The sequence below is a fragment of the Sorex fumeus genome, unplaced genomic scaffold (assembly GCF_029834395.1).
Source record: "Sorex fumeus unplaced genomic scaffold, SorFum_2.1 ptg000033l, whole genome shotgun sequence".
NCBI lineage: Eukaryota > Metazoa > Chordata > Mammalia > Eulipotyphla > Soricidae > Sorex > Sorex fumeus.
In genome coordinates, this window is record NW_026606090.1 from 2,880,435 (window position 1) to 2,889,318 (window position 8,884).

The 8,884-nt window shown below is 37.3% G+C and overlaps 1 non-coding gene across 1 annotated transcript; it reads right to left on the bottom strand.

Annotated features, from left to right (window-relative positions):
* Window positions 1-6,780: 6,780 nt before the first annotated feature.
* Window positions 6,781-6,887, bottom strand: LOC130026250 (U6 spliceosomal RNA). The gene has a single exon (XR_008792860.1). It is a non-coding gene; the product is annotated as a U6 spliceosomal RNA (small nuclear RNA).
* Window positions 6,888-8,884: the final 1,997 nt, after the last annotated feature.

Consider the following 8,884-nt stretch of genomic DNA (forward strand, 5'->3'; position numbering starts at 1 on the left):
GACTGGGAGAAGCAGGCAGAGGATCTCTGTTCCAGGTCCCATTGAGTCCAGAGTTCAAGGTCACAAACTTCCACATTATCTGGGTTCCATATATAGTATACATTATACTACCTTATAAAATATTTGTAAAAAAATCTTAGAAAAACAAGACTGTCTAAAATTTACCAACAATTTTACTATCAACCATACTATTTTGTAATACTTACATATCACTTTATATATTTACTCTCAATTCTTTTCACACTTCATAAGTTAACTCATATTATTATCCCCATTTTATTGCTATGAACACTGAGGCTGGAGCAATAGCACAGCAGTAGGGCGTTTGCCTTGCACACAGCCAACATGGCCGACCTGAGTTTGATTCCTCTGCCCCTCTCAGAGAGCCTGGCAAGCTACCGAGAATATCTCGCCTGCACGGCAAAGCCTGGCAAGCTCCCCGTGACGTATTCGATACGCCAAACACAGTAACAAGTGTCACAATGGAGACGTTACTGGGCCCACTTGAGCAAATCGATGAACAACGAGAGGACCGTGACCATGATGACTGTGAACACTGAGACAGTAAGACATATAACTTGTGTAGGATACCATGAACCATCAGCTCAAGAGCCTGGAGTCAATATTGAAAGTGTAGCTACAGAGGGATGGCTTAGAAATGCTGCAGTTCTTCTCAGAGCGTGTTTATGCATGCAGTTGAACAGATATGCAAGGAGACTGTTTTTATAGATGTTAAAAGTGTGCGATAAAAATTGTGAAAAGGGGTTATAGAATAAGCGAATTTGAGGAACACTGTACACTCTGCTCTCATAGATGAATTTTCTCATAGATGAATTGAGTAGGACCCAACAGTTTTGAAATTAACAAATCTGCAGAACCACCATGGATCCCAATATTTGTATTTGTATTTGTAATTTGTACTTTAAGATACTGGGGAATTTATTTAGTATCTAAGAGTACCATCATTATAAAATGACTGTCATGAAATATAAGATATTTTCTAATATACAAGTATCTTTTTTTTACAAGTATCTTTAAAGATATATCTCTCAAGTGTTTCATATGTGATTTCTTTCAAATACCAAAAGAAATATATCCTTGTAACTGAACTTTCCAGAGTATAGAAAGGAATTATATATTCTCAATGAAACTATCCAGGTTTATTTAATCAAAAACTGATAAAAATTGTTCTAAAAATAAATTAAAGGTATGAAAAGATAGTATAGTAGGTAGGGTTCTTGTCTTCATGCGTCAACCCAAGTTTAATACCCAGCACTCCACAGACGCTGAGCCCCACCAGAAGTGATACCTGAGCACAAAGCCAGGTGTAAGCTCTGAGCACTGATGGTGTGGCTCTTAAAAAAAAGGAATTAAAGATATTAAAGATGAATTTTTATTTATAAATATGAAATTTCAAATAAAAATGCCAGATGTTAATCCATTTATATGTATTATGATCAAATAGCATCTTCTGTTAGTTCTAAGAATGAATTACCTAAATTATGATAATAGATTTAATGATAGTATTGATCAAAAATCATATCACATATTTGACTAAATGGTAAAATGTATGCTTGGCAGGTATGGTCTAGATATGATCCAAAAAATCCAAATCACATACAAAACATTTTCTTAGTAAAATACAAGTGGATATGTATTTTTAACTGATAATATCTATTTCGGCCAAAAATCAAACTGAATTTAATTTAAAAACATCATACATATTCCCTTTTATCCAGGATTAATGTAATACTAATTGAAATCATTGCAGCTCAGTATTACTCTAGAAGATGGTTTATGTAATAAACTTGGAAAAAAGACGTAAAACAATCAGTAAAAGAAAAAGTGCTATTTCTAGAAAGGTAAAAGAATGAGAGAATGAGATAAGTGATCATCAAATGAAAACTGGTTAAAAGTGAATCAAAGTACAATCTTATTGTCATTCAAAAAGTATTTATAAAACTGCTGAAGTTAAATTTGATAGCAAATTGTAACATGAATAATATGTCCTAATTGTAAAAAATTTCAGCCTTTATTTCATTGCTTTATGTAGATGTATACAAATGATTGGAAACTTAAATATTAAAGCCTGCAAACAATGATACTATGAATGGTTTACATTATTTTTTATTTCAACTTATATCTACAATAAATATAGAAAAGAATGCTGAGATATGGAATTTCATTTCTTTTTTTTTAATTTTTATTAGTGAAACACCATGAGGTACAGTTGTAGACTTACAAATTTTTGTGCTCGGGTTTCAATTATACAATGATCAAGAACTATTCCTCCACCAGTGCCCATTTATTACCACCACGGATCCCAGTATCCCTCCTCCCCCGTCCCCCCTCCTGACCTTCGCACCCTTTTTCTGTGGCAGGGCATTTCGTTTTGTTCTCTCTCTCCTTTTGGGGGCTGTGGTTTGCAAAAGAGGCATTGAGTGGCAATCATGTTCGGTCTATAGTCTACTTTCAGCATGCTTCTTCCATCCTGGGAGGATCGTCCCAGCACCCTTTATTTGGTGCTCCCTTCTCTGAGCTGCCTTTTCCCCCTAGCATGTGTGGCTGGCCTCAGAGCAATGGAGTGAACTTCCCGGTACTTATCTCAGCTACTCTTGGGTGTTAGTCTCCTATTTTGTTACTTTATATTCCCCAGATGAATGCAATCTTTCTATGTCTATCCCTCTTTTTCTGACTCATTTCACTTAGCATGATACTTTCCATGTAGTAACAACTTGTATGTAAATTTAATGACTTCATATTTTCTAACAGCTGTATAGTACTCCATTCTGTAGATGTATCAAAGTTTCTTTAACCAGTCCTCTTTTCTCGGGCACTTGGGTTTTTTCCAGATTTTGATATTGTGAACAGTACAGCAATGAACATAGAAGTGCAGATGTCATTTCGACTGTACATTGTTGCTTCTCCAGGATATATTCCCAGGAGTGGTATTGCTGGGTCAAATGGGAGTCAATTTCTAATTTTTTGAGAATCGTCCATACTGTTTTCCAAAAGGGTTGAACCAGTTGGCATTCCCACCAGCAGTGAAGGAGAGTCTCTTTCTTCCACATCCACGCCAACACTGGTTGCTTTTGTTCTTTTGGATGTGGGCCAGTCTCTGTGGTGTGAGATGGTATCTCATTGTTGTTTTGATCTGCATCTCCCTGATGATTAGTGATGTAGAGCATTTTCTCACGTGCCTTTTAGCCATTCGGATTTCTTCTTTGACAAATTTTCTGTTCATTTCATCGCCCCATTTTTTGATGGGGTTGGATGTTTTCTTCTTGGGGGTTCAAGCAGTGATTTGTATATCCTTGATATCAATCCCTTATCAGATGGGTACTGGGTAAATATCCTTTCACATTCTGTATATAGTTTTTGTATTCTGGTCACTGTATCTTTTTTTTTTCTTAAATTTTTATTAGTGAAACACCATGAGGTACAGTTATAGACTTTCAAATTTTTGTGCGTGGGTTTCAGTTATACAATGATCGAATAACCATCCCTCCACCAGTGCCCATTTTCCACCACCACCAGTCCCAGTATCCCTCCCTCCCGCACCCCCCCATCCTACTCTACCTCTGTGGCAGGGCATTCCCTTTTGTTATCTTTCTCATTTTGAGTGCTGTGGTTTGCAAAAGAGACATCGAGAGGCAATCTTGTTCGGTCGATAGTCTACTCTAATCACGCATTTCCCATTATGAGAGGAACCTCCCATCACCCTTTATTTGGTGCTCCCTTCTCTATCTGAGCTGCCTTTTCCCCTAGCATGTGGGGCTGTCCTCAAAGCAATGGAGTAATCCTCCTGGTACTTATCTTGGCTATTCTAGGGTGTTAGTCTCCTATTTTGTTACTTTAGTTCCCCAGATGAATGCAGTCTTTCTATGTCTGTCCCTTTCTTTCTGACTCATTTCGCTTAGCATGATACTTTCCATGTAGTACCACTTGTATATGAATTTCATGTCTTCATCTTTTCTAACAGCTTCATAGTACTCCATTGTGTAGATGTACCAAAGTTTCTTTAACCAGTCATCTGTTCTTGGGCATTCAGGTTTTTTCCAGATTCTAGCTATTGCTGGTCACTGTATCTTTTAAGGTGCCGAAGCTTCTTAATTTAAGATAGCCCCATTGTTTATCTCTGTTTCCACTTGGTTGGTCAGTGGAGTGTTGTCTTTGAAGATACCATTAGCCTCAATATCGTGGAGGGTTTTGCCGACCTTGTCTTTAATGTACCTTATGGACTTTGGCCTGATGTTGAGGTCTTTAATCCATTTTGATCTGATTTTTGTGCATGGTTTTAGGTCGAGTTCTAAGCCCATTTTTTTGCATGTGGTTGTTCATTTGCGGTTGTGTGTACGGATATTTCACCCTGTTCCACTGGTCTGCGGCACTGCCTTTGTTCCAGTACCATACTCTTTTAATTATTACCTCTTTCTAGTAGAGTTTGAGGTTGGGGAGGGTAATGCCTCCCCAAGTCTTTTTCCCAAGAACTGCTTTAGCTATTCGTGGTCTTTTGTTGTTTCATATGAATTTCAGGAGTACTTGATCAATTTCTTTAAAGAATTTCATGGGTATCCTTATAGGGATCACACTGAATCCGTATAATGCTTCCAGGAGTATTGCCATTTTGACGATGTTAATTCTTCCTATCCATGAGCAGGGGATATGTTTCCATTTCCTCGTGTCCCCTTTTTTTCATGAAGTAGCATTTTGTAGTTTTCATTGTAGAGGTCCTTTACCTCTTTAGTTAGGCTGATTCCGAGGTGTTTTATTTTCTGGGGCATGATTGTCAATGGAATTCCTTTTTTCATATCACTTTCCTATCTCTCATTATTTGCGTATAGGAAGGCCATGGATTTTTGGGCACTGATTTTATAGCCTGCAACTTTACTGTACAAGTCTATTGTTTCTAGGAGTTTCTTGGTACAGGATTTAGGATTCTTGAGATATAGTATCATATCATCTGCAAATAGTGAGAGCTTGATTTCTTCCTTTTCTATCTGGATGGCTTTAATGTCTTTTTCTTGCCTAGTCACTATTGCAAGTACTTTCACTACTATGTTAAACAGAAGTGGTGATAGTGGGCATCCTTTTCTTGTACCTGATCCTAGAGGGAAGGCGCTTAGTTTATCCTCATTTAATATCATGCTTGCCATGGGTTTGTTGTTGATACCTTTGACTATCTTGAGGAAAGTTCCTTCAAAACTCATTTTGGTGAGAGTTTTCATCATAAACCGGTGCTGGATCTTGTCAAAAGCTTTCTCTGCATCTATTGATGTGATCATATGGTTTTTATCTTTACTTTTGTTGATATGATGGATTATGTTGATTGATTTTCAAATGTTAAACCATCTTTGCATCCCCGGGATGAATCCCACTTGGTCGTGGTGTATGATCTTTTTGATGAGTTGTTGGATTCTATTTGCTAATATTTTGTTGAGGATCTTTGCATCTGTGTTCATCAGAGATATTGGCCTATAGTTTTCTTTGTTGGTAGTGTCTTTGTTTGCTTTTGGTATTAGGGAGACATGTGCCTCATAGGAGCTGTTTTGGAGAGTTCCTGTTTTTCCAATTTCCTGGTAAAGCATGAGGAGAACTGGCAACAATTCTTCATTAAATGTTTAGAAGAATTCACTAGTGAATCCATCTGGGCCTGGGCTTTTGTTTTTGGGAAGACTTTTGATTACAGCTTCAATTCTTCTTGATATGAATGAGTCTATTTAGGTATCCCAAGTCTTTGTGGTTCAATCTTGGGAGATGATAGGAATCCAGAAATTTATCCATTTCTTCTATGTTCTCTTGTTTTGTGGCATACAAATTGTTAACGTAGGCTCTGATAATCTTTTGAATTTCATTGGTTTCTTTTGTGATGTCCCCTTTTTCATTTCTGATTTGGTTTATTAGGGTTCTCTCTCTCTCTCTTTTTTGTGAGTCTGCTAGTGGTTTATTAATCTTGTTTCTTTTCTCAAAGAACCAGCTCTTGGTTATCTTTTGGATTGTTTTTCGGGTTTCTATGCTGTTAATTTCTTCTCTAAGTTTTATTATTTCTTTCCTTCGGCCAAGTTTCGGTTGCTTGTGTTGGTCTTTTTCTAAGATCTTGAGCTGTGAGGTCAGGTTATCTATGTAGGCTCTTTCTTCCTTCCTTAGGAATGCTTGCAAAGCTATAAATTTTTCTCTTAACATGGCTCTAGCTGTGTCCCATAGGTTCTGATAGCTCGTGTCTTCATTCTCATTTGTTTCCAAGTATCTTTTGATTTCATCCCTGACTTCCTTCCTGACCCACCCGTTGTTCAACATTGAGTTGTTTAATTTCCAGGTACTTGATTTGTTTCTCAGTGTCTTTGTGTGATTCACTTCTATCTTCAGAACATCATGGTCTGAAAAGATTGTTGATACTACTTCTATCATCCTGATTCTATCGAGGTACGTTTTATGGCCTAGCACGTAATCTATTTTGGAAAATGTTCCTTGTGCATTAGGAAAGAATGTGTATTCTTTCTTTTTGAAATGTAAAGCCCTATATAGGTCAATTATCCTTCTCTCTTCTATTTCTTCTTTCAAGGCTAATGTTTCCTTGCTAAGTTTTGTTCTTGTTTATCTATCCAGAAGTGATAAGGTGATGTTGAATCTCCGAACACTATTGCATTGCTAGCAATGTCCTTCTTAAAATCTGTTAGCAGTTGTTTTAAGTATTTAGCTGGTCCCTCATTAAGTGCATATACATTTAAGAGTGTGGTTTCTTCCTGTTGTATGAATCCCTTCATAAATATAAAATAGCTTAAAAATATGGAACGCTTCACGAATTTGCATGTCATCCTTGCGCAGGGGCCTTGCGAATCTTCTTTGTATGGTGCCAATTTTAGTATATGTGCTGCTGAAGCGAGCACTAGAATTTATTTTAAAGTCCTACATGAGTAGCCATGATTTTCATTCATCTTTAATTTATTTATAACCCAGAATGTTACTGATCAAATACTTCATCATAGACCAAACTATAGCAGTAAATATCAATTGTAGTGTGATTTCTCTCTATTATGTTTTGTTGAAAGGCATACCAAAGTTAAATTCGAAATCTGGGCTTCTCTGCAATTAAAATAAATTATATATAATCAAAACCAGAAGAGATTAAGATCGACTGCCAGTTACATCGGCATCCAAACCATACTCTGCCCCCAAATGCCATGTTGTAATTTGCTAAGCTGAAAGAGCAAACATACATTATTTGTAGAGCCAGACATATGATTATCTGGATAAAAGTATGCGCATCATCCCCAGAAGACATAATCCAAGACATTACTACATAGCTGAGAAGCCAGATTCAAATCATTCTTATCTTACTGACTCATGCTTATGAATAAATTTCAGTAGACATATTTGTGCAACAGTAACATTGGAAAGAACACATAATGTATTTATTACTCATTTGTAAAGTATGGGGTTCTATCCAAGTATAGCTATTCCTTCATTTTGTTACATGCTGCAATATTTTTAAAACTTAGGGAATGACAATAACATTGCTCTAGAAGAAAGAGAGAAAATTTATATATCCAGGGCCATGATAAAATTGTGGGTTTGGGGTAGCAAAATGAATAGGAAAATTGAGACCAATGAGGGAAACAAACATTCAAAGCTTCCTGATGTTTAGTTTTATTAGCAAAATAAAGACAATTATACAGACAAATCATATGGAAAGAGTGGAAGTCGACACTAGAGAGATGGGTCAGAGAACCGCCACACACCTTTAACTCAGAGAAGACTGTGATCCACATAGAAATCTTAGGGGTAAAGTAAAGTTACCATCAAAATCGATTCCTTCTCCCTCACTTAACTTCCCTCACACACTGGCATTTATTTATTGTGTATCTACTCTGAGACATAAACATTTGTTGAACACTGACAACGACAGACAACTCCTACTATATAAAAAGAATAGTCCTTGCCTATAAAGGTGGGAAACTAGAGTTAAAAAAAAACCTAATTATTTGATGTGTGACCCCTGGTGAGCACAAACCATCCCAATGTGCATAAGAACAACAGTTAAAGTAGAGTTTGAGGTTGGGTAGAGTGGTGCCTCCCATCTCGTTTTCCCAAGAATTGCTTTAGCTATTCATGGGCTTTTGTTGTTCCAAATGAATTTTAGGAGTGCTTGATCCATTTTTTTTAAGAATTTCATGGGTATACTTATAGGGATCGCAATGAATCTGTTTAGTACCTCGGGGAGTATTGCCATTTTGACAATGTTAATTCTTCCTGTGGAATTTGAGTGGATGGATATGTCGTTCCCAAAGTTTGGTAAATTGCATAGGATGGATATGTCATTCCCAATGTTCTCCCTTCCGAAATCCAACACGCCATTTCGTCAGTAAAGAAATGAACAGCACCCGACCCAGACAATGTCAGACCTGAACACCTGAAGAACCTGCCTTCAGTATTCATCAATATGCTGGCTCGGCTTTTCACACACTACATGTCTTAATGTAAGGTTCCGTCCAAGTGGAAAACCAGCAGGACTGTACTACTGTACAAGAAGGTAGACATCCATGACACTGGCAACTATCGCCCAATCTACCTATTGTCTGTCATCTACAAGTTGTTCACTTGAGTCATCCTGAATAAGATTGGCAGAACACTACATGAAGGACAACCATGCGAGCAAGCTGGGTTCTGCAAAGGATTCAGCACCATCGACCATATCCACACAATAGCCAAGCTCATTGAGGTTTCTCGGGAGTTCAAGATGCGCTCTGTCTAACGTTCATTGATTTAAAGAAGGCCTTTGATTCTGTTGAGACGGAAGCGGTCATTGAAGCCCTAGACAATCAGGGCATTCAAACTCAATACATCAAGATCCTTCGTGAGCTGTATTATGGATTCACTACCAGGA